Source organism: Salmo trutta, unplaced genomic scaffold (assembly GCF_901001165.1).
Source record: "Salmo trutta unplaced genomic scaffold, fSalTru1.1, whole genome shotgun sequence".
NCBI classification, from domain to species: Eukaryota; Metazoa; Chordata; class Actinopteri; order Salmoniformes; family Salmonidae; genus Salmo; species Salmo trutta.
The window spans coordinates 5,001-20,000 of record NW_021823244.1 but is presented as its reverse complement, the minus strand read 5'-3'; the positions used below and the strand labels follow the sequence as shown (position 1 = coordinate 20,000).

Below are 15,000 nucleotides of genomic sequence, written 5' to 3'. Positions count from 1 at the left end.
TTGAGCAATTCGGGAGAGAAACATTTGCAAGAACCATCCTGATGGGAAGCCTAAAATTGATGGTAAAAGATGTCCTCTGCCTCCAGGGTAACCCGATGGAGAGGGCATACGATGTGACCTGCTACACGGAGGAAAAACATGATGAAATCATGAAGAAAGTGAAGGCAGTGGAAGGAGAAAGGCCTATGTGCCATTATGAAGTTACGAGCCTGGCGAGGAACAGCTTCAGGGTTGTAACAGTAACTATGTATAACCCGCATGTCAAGGACGAAGAGGTGAGGGCCTTTCTAGGGCGGTATATGGACAAGGTCTCCTCAGCAAGGCTCCTCAGGGACTCCCTGGGGTTTTGGAATGGGAGAAGAGGGTTCCAGGCCCTACTCAGGGAGGACCCAAAGGGACAGGGTGGCTACCTCCATCCTCCCGCTATGTTCTCCCTGGGGGCTGACAGGGGGACGTTGTTTTACGCACGTCAGCCCCCATTTTGCAGGCGTTGTATGGCCTACGGTCATATCCTCGCCTCGTGCAGCACAAAAAAGTGCAGAATTTGTGGATCTGCGGAGCACGAGGCGAGGGACTGCGACGAGCCTAAGGCGTGCCACGGGTGTGGCTCGTCAGCACACCTGTGGCGGGAGTGCCCGGCTCGTCAGAGGTCATACGCGTCTGCAGCTGGGGGGGGAGCAGGAGCGGGGGATGGGGGAAGAAGAGGGGAAGGAAGGACATCACAGGAAAAGGACAAGAGACAAGAACGGAAAGAAGAGGAGCAAGGAGCGACAGCAGGAGGGCAAGGGAAAAAAGAAGACACGGGAGCAGAAGGGAAGGAATCGAAAGGAAGAAAGGGAGTGGAGGAGCGAGAGACAGTGACAATGGAGGGAGAGGTGATGGAGGGGGTGCCGGTGGCGGGGGAGGAGGAGGAGGAGGGAAGGGGCGTGAGGGAGTGGGGGGACAGCATGTCGAGCGCCCTCGTGGAAGAGATGAGAGGAATGGTGGAGGAGTTGGCAGGGAAGGGGGGTGTCTCCCCTTTACCTCCAACTCCTAGGAAGAAAGTTAAGAAGAGGGGGTGCTCGACTGGCAGTGAAAGGGAGGGGGGGGTGGAGGGGGTTGCCAAGCGAGGGATGGGGGAGGGAAAGGTGTCCTTGACCTTGCTGGACTCCTTAGCCCCTCCGTGTTGGGTGGAGGGGGACCCCCAGGGCGTGGCCCAGTGTCGGGTGTCTGGGGGGGGATCTCAACTCCTCTTTGAGGAGATGGGGTCCCCTACTCTAAACCTGGACTCTTACAGGGAGAGAGGAATGGAGGGTGGTGGTGAGGAACCCAGGGTGCAGAGCACACCGAGGCCAAACACCATACCTGCATCCTGGGTTGGAGAGATGGAGGAGGACGGGGGGACGTCAGGAGAGGAGAAGACGTCCCCGCCGGATGAGAAGGAGCAGGGGAGCATCAGGTGAGCCTCCTGTTTTTTTGTGATTGTTTTGGTATTTTTTTGGAAAAGTAATGGTTTTTGTTTTTGTTTTTGGTTATAATAGAACCTTATGTTGAATTTGTTTAGTTTAAATGTAAGGGGTTTAAGGGATTATGTTAAAAGGAGGGCGGCTTTTAGTTTTTTAGAGGGGGTGGGTTTTGATGTTTGTTTTTTACAGGAGGTTCACCTAAGGGATGGAGGGGATGTCGTGAGGTTTAGTAGGGAGTGGGATAAGGGGGAGTCAATTTGGGGTATAGGTGGGGTTCACTCTACGGGGGTGGGGATTTTGTTTGGGAATAGGGAGGTTAGAGTAGAGAGTACTTTTGTTGTAATGCAGGGGAGGGTGTTGGGGGTGGATGTCACTTTTAGGGATAGTAGGTATAGGTTAGTGGTGGTGTATGGGCCACAGGTGGCGGCAGACAGGAGGGAGATGGTGGACTGTCTGGCGCCCCTGTGTGTCACAAATAGGCACTTGGTGATAGGAGGGGATTTTAACATAGATTTAGGGTTAGCGGGGGATAGTAGTGCAGGCGCCATCACCGGGCTAATGGCTTGCCATGGCCTGGTTGATGGAGGCCTGCACACTACTCCGACAATGGCTGGTCCCACATGGCGCAACTCTCGGGGGGTTGCGCGGAGGCTCGATTACATTTTTCTATCTAGGTCTTTGGGTCAGTTGTCTGGGCGGCTGTTGCCTGTGTTCTTCTCGGATCACGACGGGGTGCTCCTGCAGGTGGGGCCACCAGTCTGCCTCTTCGGTAGGGGGTACTGGAAATTAGATCGGGATGTGCTGGAGGAGCAAGCTTTCGTTGACGCCTTTTTTGGTTTCTTTCGGGGGCTTGAAGGCCTCCGGTCCATGTGCGAGGGGGTGTTAGAGTGGTGGGATTTAGTTAAGGTAAGGATTAGGGCTTTTATAATAGGATATTGTAAGAGGAAAAAAAGGGAGGAAAGGAGGGAGGTGGATCGTATCCAAAGGTTGATTGAACTAGAGTACGAGGCAGGCAACCTCGGCGCGTCAATTGACTGGGAGAGATCCACAGCCCTGAAGGCGCAGCTCAGGGAGCTGCAGGAGCGGAAGGCTCGAGCTTTCCTGGAGCGTGCGCATAATGGCTTTCTAGAACATAATGAGAATTGTTCCGCTATGTTCTTTAAGTCGGTTAGGGGCAGACAGAGTAGGAAGATAATGCATGGGGTGAGGAAAGAAGATGGTAGCATAGTTAGAAAACCGGAGGAAATGGTCAGGGTAACAACTGATCATTTCCGAGGTTTATTTAAAGAGAGGGTAATAGATGTAGAGCAGGGAAATGTGTTTTTAGAACACTTGTCCCGGCGATTGCCGGAGGACATTAGAGATGTGATGGAGGCTCAGATCTCCCTCGAGGAGGTTGAGAGCGCTCTCAGGAGGATGGGAAAAGGGAAGGTGCCTGGGATGGATGGGCTGCCGGCCGAGTTTTACCTCAAGTTTTGGGGTATACTTGGACCAGTGGTCCTCGAAGTCTTGAAGGCCATCCTTGAGACGGGGGTCCCGGGGGGATCAATGGCTGTCGGTGTGCTGTCACTTCTTTATAAGAAGGGGGAAGCAACCGACCTGGGCAACTGGCGGCCGTTGACCATGCTGTGCGTAGATTACAAGCTACTTGCAAAGGTTTTAGCAGACCGGTTGCGCACAGCCCTTCCCTACGTCGTCCATGAGGATCAGACGTGCGGGGTAGAGGGTCGCTCGATCAGATGGAACCTACAGTTGATCAGGGACTCCATCGCTTGGGTAGAAGATAGGGGGCTGCCTTTAATGGTAGCAGCGCTTGATCAGGCGAAAGCCTTTGATCGCGTGAATAGATCCTTTCTATTCAGGGTGTTAGGTAGATTAGGATTTGGGGAGAAGTTTATAGGATGGATCCGTACATTATATGTCGGAGCGGGGTGCCGAGTTAGCGTAAACAGTCACTTAGGTGACGTTTTTGACCTCTCGTCTGGGGTCAGGCAGGGATGCCCGCTCTCGGCTCTCCTCTTCGTTCTGTACATGGAGCCTCTGGGGGCTGCCATTAGGGCAGACACAGGGGTGGAGGGCTTGCTGATCCCTGGAAGTGGCGGTCTCCGTGTCAAGTTGACACAGTACGCCGACGACACATCCTTGCTGCTTTGCAAGGACTCGTGCCTGACAAGGTCCCTTGACATTATTGGGGACTTCACCCGAGCGTCGGGGGCGGTTCTTAACCACGCGAAGTCTTCCGTTAAGTTTTTCGGAAGATGGAGTGGTAGGACGGATGTGCCCGGAGGGTTATCTCTCTGTAACGGGGCCCTGAGGATACTCGGGGTCCATTTTGAGACCTCCGGCTCAGCGACGCTGAACTGGAACATGGGCATCGCAGTGGTACAGAAGAAGCTAGCGATGTGGAGGGCTAGGTCGTTGTCCTTTTTAGGCAAGGTCCTGGTTCTCAAGGTGGATGTATTGCCATCTCTATTGTACTTGGCGTACATCTATCCATTGCCGGCTTGTCTGAGGAGGCATCTAGTGAGGCTGGTGTTTCAGTTCATGTGGGGTGGCAGGTACGAGTGGGTCGCCAGGGCACGCATGATCTGTCCCATCGGGGAGGGAGGTAGGGGGGTACCACATCTCCCCCTCAAGCTGGACGCCATTTTTGTTTCGTTTCTGTTGACGGAGCTTGCTCAGCCAGTACTACACCCGTCCGGTTACCTCCTGCGGGTGTTCTTCTCGTATCAGGCGAGAAGCGTAATGGTGTGGTCTAACACGGGTCCTCGGGCGGAACAGCTGCCGTGGCACTTTGGCCATGCGGCCAAGTGGCTGCGTGCGCACCCCGAGGTTGAAGTCGCCCGAGTAGGTTTAGATCACAGGCACCTGTACGAGGAGGTCAGACGGGCAGTAAGTCCGGCACCTGTAGTGGGCATCCCGGCGGTGGTCTGGGAGGGAGTGCAGGCGCGGGGTCTAGACAACAGGCTCAAGGACCTGAATTGGTTGAGCCTCCACAAGTGTTTGCCGGTACGCTCCACCATGTACCGGCATAGCTTGGCGCGATCCCCCACCTGCCCAAGACCTTCTTGTGGCAGGGAGGAGACTGTGCGTCATGTCTTTTGGGACTGTGCCATTGCCGGAGTAGTATGGGCAAAGGCACGGGTGTTGTTAGGAAGGGTAAGAGGGGATTTTGTATTGACGTGGGCTAGGCTAGAGAGAGGTGTAGGGAGAGCGAGGGGGACGGATAGGGATAGGTTTCTGCTCTGGCTTCTCATGAGCCTCTTTAAGCGGGGGCTGTGGGAAGCCAGGCAGAACATGGTTAAGACAGGGAGAGATTGTGGGGTGGAAGGCATAGTGAGGAGGGTGGAAGGAGATCTGAGAGGGAGGATGAAGAGGGAGGAGACGAAGTGGGGGCAGCACGCTGCCCGGGAGAGATGGAAGGGGGGATTAGGGCTGGGGTTATTTTAGATTAGGGACGGGGAGATAGGGAAAGTTAGTGCGTAGGATGACGGGGAGGGACGATGCTCCCCTGAGTTTTGTTTTGGGGTATTTGTTTTGTTTTATAAATTAAATAACAGTATTTGAGTTTGAAAGAAATATATGATTTTGTAAAGAATGAATGGTATTGAATGTAATAAATTATTTTTTCTAAAAAAAAAAAAAAATCTGTTCTTATCAGTTTAATATCTGATATGTCCCCCATCGGGGGACTACATATTAAATGGATTTTTCGAACAGGGAGTCGGAAATGGGGCTTGCTCCATCCGCTCCACGCATCGACCCGGTATTGCAGTACCTCCGGGAACGGTGCAAACACTTCTCTCTCATTGTCAAGGAAAAAGAAATACACAAAGCTATGTAAAACAGCTAGCAGAAGAAGAGAAGGAATGAAAAAAGAAGAATCATCCAAACTGAAACAAGGGCGAAGCCCCCTTCATGGGGTCCCCCGTTTTCCCGCCATTTTACTTTAAAAAAAAAAAAAAAAAAAAAAAAAAAAACATTGGCCAGGATTGTGTGTGTGTGTGTGTGTGTCTGTGTGTCTGTGTGTGTCTCTGTCTGTGTGTGTGTGTGTGTGTGTGTGTCTGTGTGTGTCTGTGTGTGTGTGTGTGTGTGTCTCTGTGTGTGTGTGTGTGTGTGTGTGTCTGTGTGTGTGTGTGTCTCTGTCTGTGTGTGTGTGTCTGTGTGTGTGTGTGTGTGTGTGTCTCTGTGTGTGTGTGTGTGTGTGTCTCTGTGTGTGTGTGTCTGTCTGTCTGTCTCTGTTTTTGACCCCCCCAAAAAATACAATCACTTCACCAGGATTGTCTGTCTGTCTGTCTGTCGTCTGTCTGTCTGTCTGTCTGTCTGTCTGTCTGTCTGTCTGTCTGTCTCGGTTTTTGACCCCCCCCAAAAAATACAATCACTTCACCAGGATTGTCTGTCTGTCTGTCTGTCTGTCTGTCTGTCTGTCTGTCTGTCTGTCTGTCTGTCTCTGTTTTTGACCCCCCCAAAAAATACAATCACTTCACCAGGATTGTCTGTCTGTCTGTCTGTCTGTCTGTCTGTCTGTCTGTCTGTCTGTCTGTCTGTCTGTCTGTCTGTCTGTCTGTCTGTCTGTCTGTCTGTGTTTTTGACCCCCCCAAAAAATACAATCACTTCACCAGGATGTCTGTCTGTCTGTGAATTTTTACCCACAGCCCTCAAACTTGGAAGAGTGGGTTCGGGAACCACCCGCGGGCACCCGGCCTAGAGTGCACAGTGTGTGTCTCGGGCCCCGACCTCTGACTTCCATACGACTCTGGTTTCTCTTCATTACGCACAAGCCTTTCGCCTTTTACTAAAGACTTCCGTGGAGAGGAACACTTACGAGTTCACATATTTTTGGAAGGGCTTTGCTTCTGGCAGAGCCCGGTATCTTGTTTCAAGAGAAATTGACAGAGATGACGCCGAGACTTTTTGCTCAGGCGTTTGACTTGAAGCCGGCTGACCGACCGACCGACCGGCGTATTTTTCCACTCAAAGTAGTCGCTCGGGCAATTGAGTTCAAGCCCGACGACGACTGACGTGTTTTCCGGGCTTTGAACAAATAGTCGCACTAGGCTTAAAGAGCTAGTGACTTAAAGACGCATTAGCGACTTGTTAAAAAAAACACCCGCCTGTCACCAGGGAAGCGTCGGGTGGGGGAGGAGACAACTTTTGCCAAACCGCTGAGGTCTGCCGAGACCCCCGGGGGCCCGGCGGGTGCAGGGGTCAATTTGTGGGTTATCGCTTCTCGGCCTTTTGGCTCAGATCAAGCTTGGTACTGAGGTGCCCCAGAGCCCGCTGAGCCAAAAGGTCGAAGGAAGGCAGGAGGGAGGAAAAGTTTTGGAGTGTGGGAAACGGTTTTTTTCCAATTTAAAAAAAAAAAAGGAATTTTTTAGCGGCTTCTTTTTAAGAGAGCTTTTTTTCGAGGTAGTGGAACCTTTTTTCTTGTTTTGAAGATGGCTCGATACGCTCCCAACAAGATGCCTGGAATCGGGATAGCGAACACGGTGAGGTTCGCCTGGAGGAACAAGGAGATGGAGCCGTTTGGGAGGGAAACCTTTGGGAGAACAATATTGATTGGGATCCTAAAGTTGGAGGTGGGGGAAGTGTTGTGCCTCCAGGCGAACCCACTGGAGGTGGCTTACGATGTGACGCTCCACAAAGAAGACAGGTATGAGGAGGTGATGAGGAGGGCGAGGGAAGTGGGAAAGGATGGACCGATGGGTCATTACGAGGTGACCAGCCTGGGAAAAACCAATTTCCGGGTGGTCACGGTTAATATGTATAACCCTCATGTGAAGGACGATGAGGTGAGGACTTTCCTTGGGCGTTACATGGACAATGTCTCATCGGCGAGGCTCCTCAGGGACTCCCTGGGCTTCTGGGATGGGAAGAGAGGTTTCCAGGCGTTGCTCAGGGAGGACCCTGGGGGGTTGGGGGGCTACCTCCATCCGCCGGCGATGTTCTCCCTGGGGGCTGACAGGGGGACGTTGTATTATGCACGTCAGCCCCCGTTCTGCAGGCGTTGTATGGCCTATGGTCATATCCTCGCCTCGTGCAGCACAAAGAAGTGTAGGTATTGTGGATCTACGGAGCACGGGGCGAGGGACTGTGACGCGCCGAAGGCATGTCACGGGTGTGGCATGCTGACGCACCTGTGGCGTGAATGCCCGGCGCGTCAGAGGTCATACGCGTCTGCAGCTGGGGGGGGAGCGAGAGCCGGGGATGGGGGAAGAAGAGGAGGGGACAAAGAAGCAAGAACGGGCACAGAGGAAAGGGACACACGGCGGGAGAAGGAGGAAAGAGAGACAGCAGGAGCAGAAGAGGAGAGGGAAGAAATGGACATAGTGGAACCGGAAGGGAAGGAGGCTGAAAGAGAGGAGGAGCAGGAGGCTGAAAGAGAGGAGGACCAGGAGGATGAAGGAGAGAAGGTGCTGGGAGGAGAGGTTGAAGGAGAGGAGGAGCAGGAGGCAGAAGGAGAGAAGGAGCAGGAGGAGGAAGGAGACATGAGAGTGGAGGGGCAAGAGAAGAAGGCGGTGGAGAGGAAAGAGATGGAGAAGGAAACAGAGAGGGAGGAGATTGAGAAGACGGCGGTGGAGAAGAAGGAGATAGAAAGTAAGGAGACAGAGAAGGTAACGAGAGCGAAGGATTGGGTGAACACTGGAATGGGAGGAATTAAAAGTCGCAAGATGTGGAAGAGATATGAAAATCTTTTGCCGGCTACTAAACATTACAGGAAGTCAAAGAGGAAGGAGAGCTTGAGGGGAGGTGTGGAGGAAAGAGGGGGGGAGGCAGATCAGGGGGGAGGGGAGGGGGAGGTTGCAGGACCCTCGTGGGCTCCCTCTTCCTTCTCCTTTATACCCCTGTCTGAACTGGACCTCACAGGAATGGCCCAGGATTTGGGCGAGTGAGGGAGGCTTAAGCTCCCTGTTTAGGGGCATGGGGTCCCCGGGCCGGAGTCGGGAGGAGGGGGGAGTGGTAGATTTGAGTGGGGGGCACGAGGCACAGAGTGTGGGTGTGCCGGGTAGTGGTGTTGTTTCCAGGGGAGAGGGGGATGGTGGCCGACGGTGGAGCGTCAGGAGTGGAGGAGGCGTCCCCGTCGGTCGGGAGTATAGGGTGAGTGGTTTTTTGGTTATTTTTATATGGTATGGGTTTTGGGTTTGGTTATGATGAATAGTTTTGAAATGTCTATTTTCGTGTTTATTGGAATTTGTGTTTGAATTTATTGAGTGATGGAAAATTTTGGTTGGTTTTGAACGTAATAAATATATTTTCTAAAAAAAAAAAAAAAAAAAAAAAAAATCTGTTCTTATCAGTTTAATATCTGATATGTCCCCCATCGGGGGACTACATATTAAATGGATTTTTCGAACAGGGAGTCGGAAATGGGGCTTGCTCCATCCGCTCCACGCATCGACCCGGTATTGCAGTACCTCCGGGAACGGTGCAAACACTTCTCTCTCATTGTCAAGGAAAAAGAAATACACAAGCTATGTAAAACAGCTAGCAGAAGAAGAGAAGGAATGAAAAAAGAAGAATCATCCAAACTGAAACAAGGGCGAAGCCCCCTTCATGGGGTCCCCCGTTTTCCCGCCATTTTACTTTAAAAAAAAAAAAAAAAAAAAAACATTGGCCAGGATTGTGTGTGTGTGTGTGTGTGTCTGTGTGTCTGTGTGTGTCTCTGTCTGTGTGTGTGTGTGTGTGTGTGTGTGTCTGTGTGTGTCTGTGTGTGTGTGTGTGTGTCTCTGTGTGTGTGTGTGTGTGTGTGTGTCTGTGTGTGTGTGTGTCTCTGTCTGTGTGTGTGTGTGTCTGTGTGTGTGTGTGTGTGTGTGTCTCTGTGTGTGTGTGTGTGTGTGTCTCTGTGTGTGTGTGTCTGTCTGTCTGTCTCTGTTTTTGACCCCCCCAAAAAATACAATCACTTCACCAGGATTGTCTGTCTGTCTGTCTGTCTGTCTGTCTGTCTGTCTGTCTGTCTCTGTTTTTGACCCCCCCCCAAAAAATACAATCACTTCACCAGGATTGTCTGTCTGTCTGTCTGTCTGTCTGTCTGTCTGTCTGTCTGTCTGTCTCTGTTTTTGACCCCCCCCCAAAAAATACAATCACTTCACCAGGATTGTCTGTCTGTCTGTCTGTCTGTCTGTCTGTCTGTCTGTCTGTCTGTCTGTCTGTCTGTCTGTCTGTCTGTGTTTTTTGACCCCCCCAAAAAATACAATCACTTCACCAGGATTGTCTGTCTGTCTGTGAATTTTTACCCACAGCCCTCAAACTTGGAAGAGTGGGTTCGGGAACCACCCGCGGGCACCCGGCCTAGAGTGCACAGTGTGTGTCTCGGGCCCCGACCTCTGACTTCCATACGACTCTGGTTTCTCTTCATTACGCACAAGCCTTTCGCCTTTTACTAAAGACTTCCGTGGAGAGGAACACTTACGAGTTCAACATATTTTTGGAAGGGCTTTGCTTCTGGCAGAGCCCGGTATCTTGTTTCAAGAGAAATTGACAGAGATGACGCCGAGACTTTTTGCTCAGGCGTTTGACTTGAAGCCGGCTGACCCCGACCGGACCCCGACCCGGCGTATTTTTTCCACTCAAAGTAGTCGCTCGGGCAATTGAGTTCAAGCCCGACGACGACTGACGTGGTTTTCCGGGCTTTGAACAAATAGTCGCACTAGGCTTAATTAAAGAGCTAGTGACCTTAAAGACGCATTAGCGACTTGTTAAAAAAAACACCCGCCTGTCACCAGGGAAGCGTCGGGTGGGGAGGAGACAACTTTTGCCAAACCGCTGAGGTCTGCCGAGACCCCCGGGGGCCCGGCGGGTGCAGGGGTCAATTTGTGGGTTATCGCTTCTCGGCCTTTTGGCTCAGATCAAGCTTGGTACCGAGGTGCCCCAGGAGCCCGCTGAGCCAAAAGGTCGAAGGAAGGCAGGAGGGAGGAAAGTTTATTGTTTTTGAGTTGCTTCTTTTGAGGAGAGCTTTATTTTTTGAAAGGCATGGAGGGAAATGAGCGGAGCAGGTCGGTTCCGGTTGTCGGATTGGCCAACACGTTGAGATTCGTGTGGAAGGACAAAACGGTGGAGCAATTTGGGAGGGAGACATTCGGGAGAACTATCTTGATGGGTGCGCTCAAGATTGGAGTAAAGGATGTCTTCTGCCTCCAGGGGAATCCAATAGAGGGAGGTTTCGATGTGACTCTGTACACAGAAAAACAGCATGAGGACACGATGCAGAAGGCAAGAGAATTGGAGAAAGTGAAGCCTATGTGCTACTATGCAGTAAAGAACCTGGCGAAGACAAATTTTAGAGTGGTGACGGTTACGATGTATAACCCATACGTGAAAGAAGAAGAGGTAAGGACCTTCCTGGGGAAGTATATGGATAACATCTCCTCAGGAAGGCTCCTCAAGGATTCACTCGGGTTTTGGACTGGGAGGAGAGGATATCAAGCTCTTCTCAGGGAAGACCCAAAAGGCCTGGGAGGCTACCTCCATCCGCCGGCGATGTTCTCCCTGGGGGCTGACAGGGGGACGTTGTATTATGCACGTCAGCCCCCGTTCTGCAGGCGTTGTATGGCCTATGGTCATATCCTCGCCTCGTGCAGCACAAAGAAGTGTAGGTATTGTGGATCTACGGAGCACGAGGCGAGGGACTGTGACGCGCCGAAGGCATGTCACGGGTGGTGGCATGCTGACGCACCTGTGGCGGGAATGCCCGGCGCGTCAGAGGTCATACGCGTCTGCAGCGGGGGGGGGAGCGAGAGCCGGGGATGGGGGTAGGAGGGACCAAGGACTGAGTACTGGACCAGAGGGAGCGGACACACGGGTGGAAGAGGAGGAGAAAACGGAAGCGGGAAGGAGAAAAGAAGACAACAGCATAGTGGAAACGGAAGGGCAGGAGACTGAAGGAGAGAAGGAGGAGGAAGGAGACGGAGAAGGCAACAGAGAGGAAGGAGACTGGGAAGAAGGAGGTGGAGAAGAGAGAGACAGAAAGGAAGGAGACAGGGAAGAAGGTGGTAGAGACAGAAAGGAAGGAGACAGGGAAGAAAGGGGGTGGAGAAGAAAGAGACAGAAAGGAAGGAGACAGGGAAGAAGGTGGTGGAGAAGAAAGCGACAGAAAGGGAGGAGACAGAGAAGGCAGAGGTGGCGGGACCAGTAGGAGAAGGAGTGAAGGAGTGGGGGGATAGTAAAGAGGTGAGATCACGGGTGGAGGAACTTAGGAAGATGGTGGGGGGGCTGACGGACACTGTGAAGGAAGCGAGGGGTGGGCTGGCGGATAATATGACCGAAGCGAGGGGGGGGGCCTGTCGGACGCGGATAGGGATGTTCCTGGCTGCGCCCTCCACCGATAAAGAGGCCAAAGAAGTGGGAGCGCGCCGGACAGTAGGAGGAGGAAGGGTGGTAAAAGGGGGGTGGGGGAAGGGCAGGGGGGAGAGGTTGCAGGGCCCTCGTGGGCTCCCTCTTCTTCGTGTTCCTTTACACCCCTAGCAGAGCTGGACCTACCAGGCATGGCCCAGGAATGGGGGATGGAGGAAGGGGCAAGCTTCCTGTTTGGGGGGCATGGGATGCTCGGGCCGGAGCCCGGAGGAGGGTGGGGTGGTGGATTTGAGTGGGGGGCACAAGGCACAGAGTGTGGGTGTGCAGGAAATTGGTGTTGTTCTAGGGGAGAAGGGATGGTGGCCGACGGAGGAGCGTCAGGAGTGGAGGAGGCGTCCCCGTCGGTCGGGGGTATAGGGTGAGTTTCGTTGGGTATTTAATGTGGGTATGTGTTTTGGTTTGTAGGTGGGAAGGGGAGGGAAGACGAGTTTTTGGTTTGGGGTTTTTAGTGTTTGTGTTGAAGTTTAAAAATGCCTAGTTATGATTTTTGATTGATACATGGTTTTGTAATGAAAGGCATTGAACGTAATAAATATATTTTGTAAAAAAAAAAAAAAAAAAAAATCTGTTCTTATCAGTTTAATATCTGATATGTCCCCCATCGGGGGACTACATATTAAATGGATTTTTCGAACAGGGAGTCGGAAATGGGGCTTGCTCCATCCGCTCCACGCATCGACCCGGTATTGCAGTACCTCCGGGAACGGTGCAGACACTTCTCTCTCATTGTCAAGGAAAAAGAAATACACAAAGCTATGTAAAACAGCTAGCAGAAGAAGAGAAGGAATGAAAAAAGAAGAATCATCCAAACTGAAACAAGGGCGAAGCCCCCTCATGGGGTCCCCCCGTTTTCCCCGCCATTTTACTTTAAAAAAAAAAAAAAAAAAAAAAACATTGGCCAGGATTGTGTGTGTGTGTGTGTGTGTGTCTGTGTGTCTGTGTGTGTCTCTGTCTGTGTGTGTGTGTGTGTGTGTGTGTGTCTGTGTGTGTCTGTGTGTGTGTGTGTGTGTCTCTGTGTGTGTGTGTGTGTGTGTGTGTCTGTGTGTGTGTGTGTCTCTGTCTGTGTGTGTGTGTGTCTGTGTGTGTGTGTGTGTGTGTGTCTCTGTGTGTGGTGTGTGTGTGTGTCTCTGTGTGTGTGTGTCTGTCTGTCTGTCTCTGTTTTTGACCCCCCCAAAAAATACAATCACTTCACCAGGATTGTCTGTCTGTCTGTCTGTCTGTCTGTCGTCCTGTCTGTCTGTCTGTCTGTCTGTCTGTCTGTCTCTGTTTTGACCCCCCCCAAAAAATACAATCACTTCACCAGGATTGTCTGTCTGTCTGTCTGTCTGTCTGTCTGTCTGTCTGTCTCTGTGTTTGACCCCCCCCCAAAAAATACAATCAACTTCACCAGGATTGTCTGTCTGTCTGTCTGTCTGTCTGTCTGTCTGTCTGTCTGTCTGTCTGTCTGTCTGTCTGTCTGTGTTTTTGACCCCCCCAAAAAATACAATCACTTCACCAGGATTGTCTGTCTGTCTGTGAATTTTTACCCACAGCCCTCAAACTTGGAAGAGTGGGTTCGGGAACCACCCGCGGGCACCCGGCCTAGAGTGCACAGTGTGTGTCTCGGGCCCCCGACCTCTGACTTCCATACGACTCTGGTTTCTCTTCATTACGCCACAAGCCTTTCGCCTTTTACTAAAGACTTCCGTGGAGAGGAACACTTACGAGTTCAACATATTTTTGGAAGGGCTTTGCTTCTGGCAGAGCCCGGTATCTTGTTTCAAGAGAAATTGACAGAGATGACGCCGAGACTTTTTGCTCAGGCGTTTGACTTGAAGCCGGCTGACCGACCGACCCGGACCGGCGTATTTTTCCACTCAAAGTAGTCGCTCGGGCAATTGAGTTCAAGCCCGACGACGACTGACGTGTTTTCCGGGCTTTGAACAAATAGTCGCACTAGGCTTAAAGAGCTAGTGACTTAAAGACGCATTAGCGACTTGTTAAAAAAAACACCCGCCTGTCACCAGGGAAGCGTCGGGTGGGGAGGAGACAACTTTTGCCAAACCGCTGAGGTCTGCCGAGACCCCCGGGGGCCCGGCGGGTGCAGGGGTCAATTTGTGGGTTATCGCTTCTCGGCCTTTTGGCTCAGATCAAGCTTGGTACCGAGGTGCCCCAAGCCCGCTGAGCCAGAAGGTCGAAGGAAGGCAGGAGGAGGAAAGTTTATTGTTTTGGTTTGTTTCACGGAACGGTTTTAATTTGCCTCTCTTTTCAGTTTTTTCTGTTTTGAAGAGAGCGAGGGCTGAGTAAGTAGTGCGCCAAGCTCCTGCGGAGATGGCGCAAAGTCCTTCAGGGAGGCCGGTCCCTAGGACAGGCCAGGCAAATACGATACGCTTTGCTTGGAGGGAGAAGACGATGGAGCCGTTTGACAGAGATGCAATTTGGGAGGAACATTGTGATTGGAATCCTGGGACTGAAGGTGGAGGATGTGTTCTGCCTACAAGACAATCCATTGGAAGGAGCGTATGAGTTGGTACTGTACACAGAAGGGAAGCACGATGACATTTTGAGAAAAGTGAGAGAAGTGGAAGCGGAGAGGCCGATGTCGCTCCTACGTTGTAACCAGCTTGGCGAGGAGTAATTTCCGGGTTGTAAATGTAAATATTTACAACCCTTACGTTAAAGATGAGGAGGTGAGGGCCTTTCTGGGGAGATACATGGATAGTGTCTCCTCAGGAAGGCACCTCAAAGATTCCCTGGGCTTTTGGACTGGGAGGAGGGGGTTCCAGGCCCTCCTAAGAGAGGACCCAGAAGGATGGGGTGGATACCTCCATCCTCCGGCGATGTTCTCCCTGGGGGCTGACAGGGGGACGTTGCATTATGCCCGTCAGCCTCCGTTTCTGCAGGCGTTGTATGGCCTACGGTCCACATCCTCGCCTCGTGTAGCACAAGGAAGTGCAGGTATTGTGATCTGCGGAGCACGGGGCGAGGGACTGTGACGCGCCGAAGGCATGTCACGGGTGTGGCATGTTGACGCACACTGTGGCGTGAATGCCCGGCGCGTCACCGGTCATACGCGTCTGCAGCTGGGGGGTGAGCGAGAGCCGGGGATGGGGGGAAGAAGAGGAGGGGACAGAGAGCCAGGAACAGGCACGGAGGAGAGGGACGCACGGCGGGGAGGAGAAGGAAAGAGCGACAGCAGGAGCAGAAGAGGGAAAAGGAAGAAATG

At 52.3% G+C, this 15,000-nt stretch overlaps 5 non-coding genes and 1 pseudogene across 5 annotated transcripts; all 6 read left to right on the top strand.

The window, feature by feature from the left end:
* The first annotated feature begins 5,065 nt into the window (after positions 1-5,065).
* Positions 5,066-5,245, top strand: LOC115189898 (uncharacterized; annotated as a pseudogene).
* A 951-nt stretch (positions 5,246-6,196) lies between these two features.
* Positions 6,197-6,312, top strand: LOC115189894 (U5 spliceosomal RNA). The gene has a single exon (XR_003877048.1). It is a non-coding gene; the product is annotated as a U5 spliceosomal RNA (small nuclear RNA).
* Positions 6,313-8,692: 2,380 nt separating this feature from the next.
* LOC115189878 (U2 spliceosomal RNA) lies at positions 8,693-8,882 on the top strand. The gene has a single exon (XR_003877035.1). It is a non-coding gene; the product is annotated as a U2 spliceosomal RNA (small nuclear RNA).
* Positions 8,883-9,781: 899 nt separating this feature from the next.
* LOC115189883 (U5 spliceosomal RNA) lies at positions 9,782-9,898 on the top strand. The gene has a single exon (XR_003877038.1). It is a non-coding gene; the product is annotated as a U5 spliceosomal RNA (small nuclear RNA).
* A 2,429-nt stretch (positions 9,899-12,327) lies between these two features.
* On the top strand, positions 12,328-12,512 carry LOC115189880 (U2 spliceosomal RNA). Its single transcript, XR_003877036.1, has one exon. It is a non-coding gene; the product is annotated as a U2 spliceosomal RNA (small nuclear RNA).
* Positions 12,513-13,424: 912 nt separating this feature from the next.
* On the top strand, positions 13,425-13,542 carry LOC115189895 (U5 spliceosomal RNA). The gene has a single exon (XR_003877049.1). It is a non-coding gene; the product is annotated as a U5 spliceosomal RNA (small nuclear RNA).
* Positions 13,543-15,000: the final 1,458 nt, after the last annotated feature.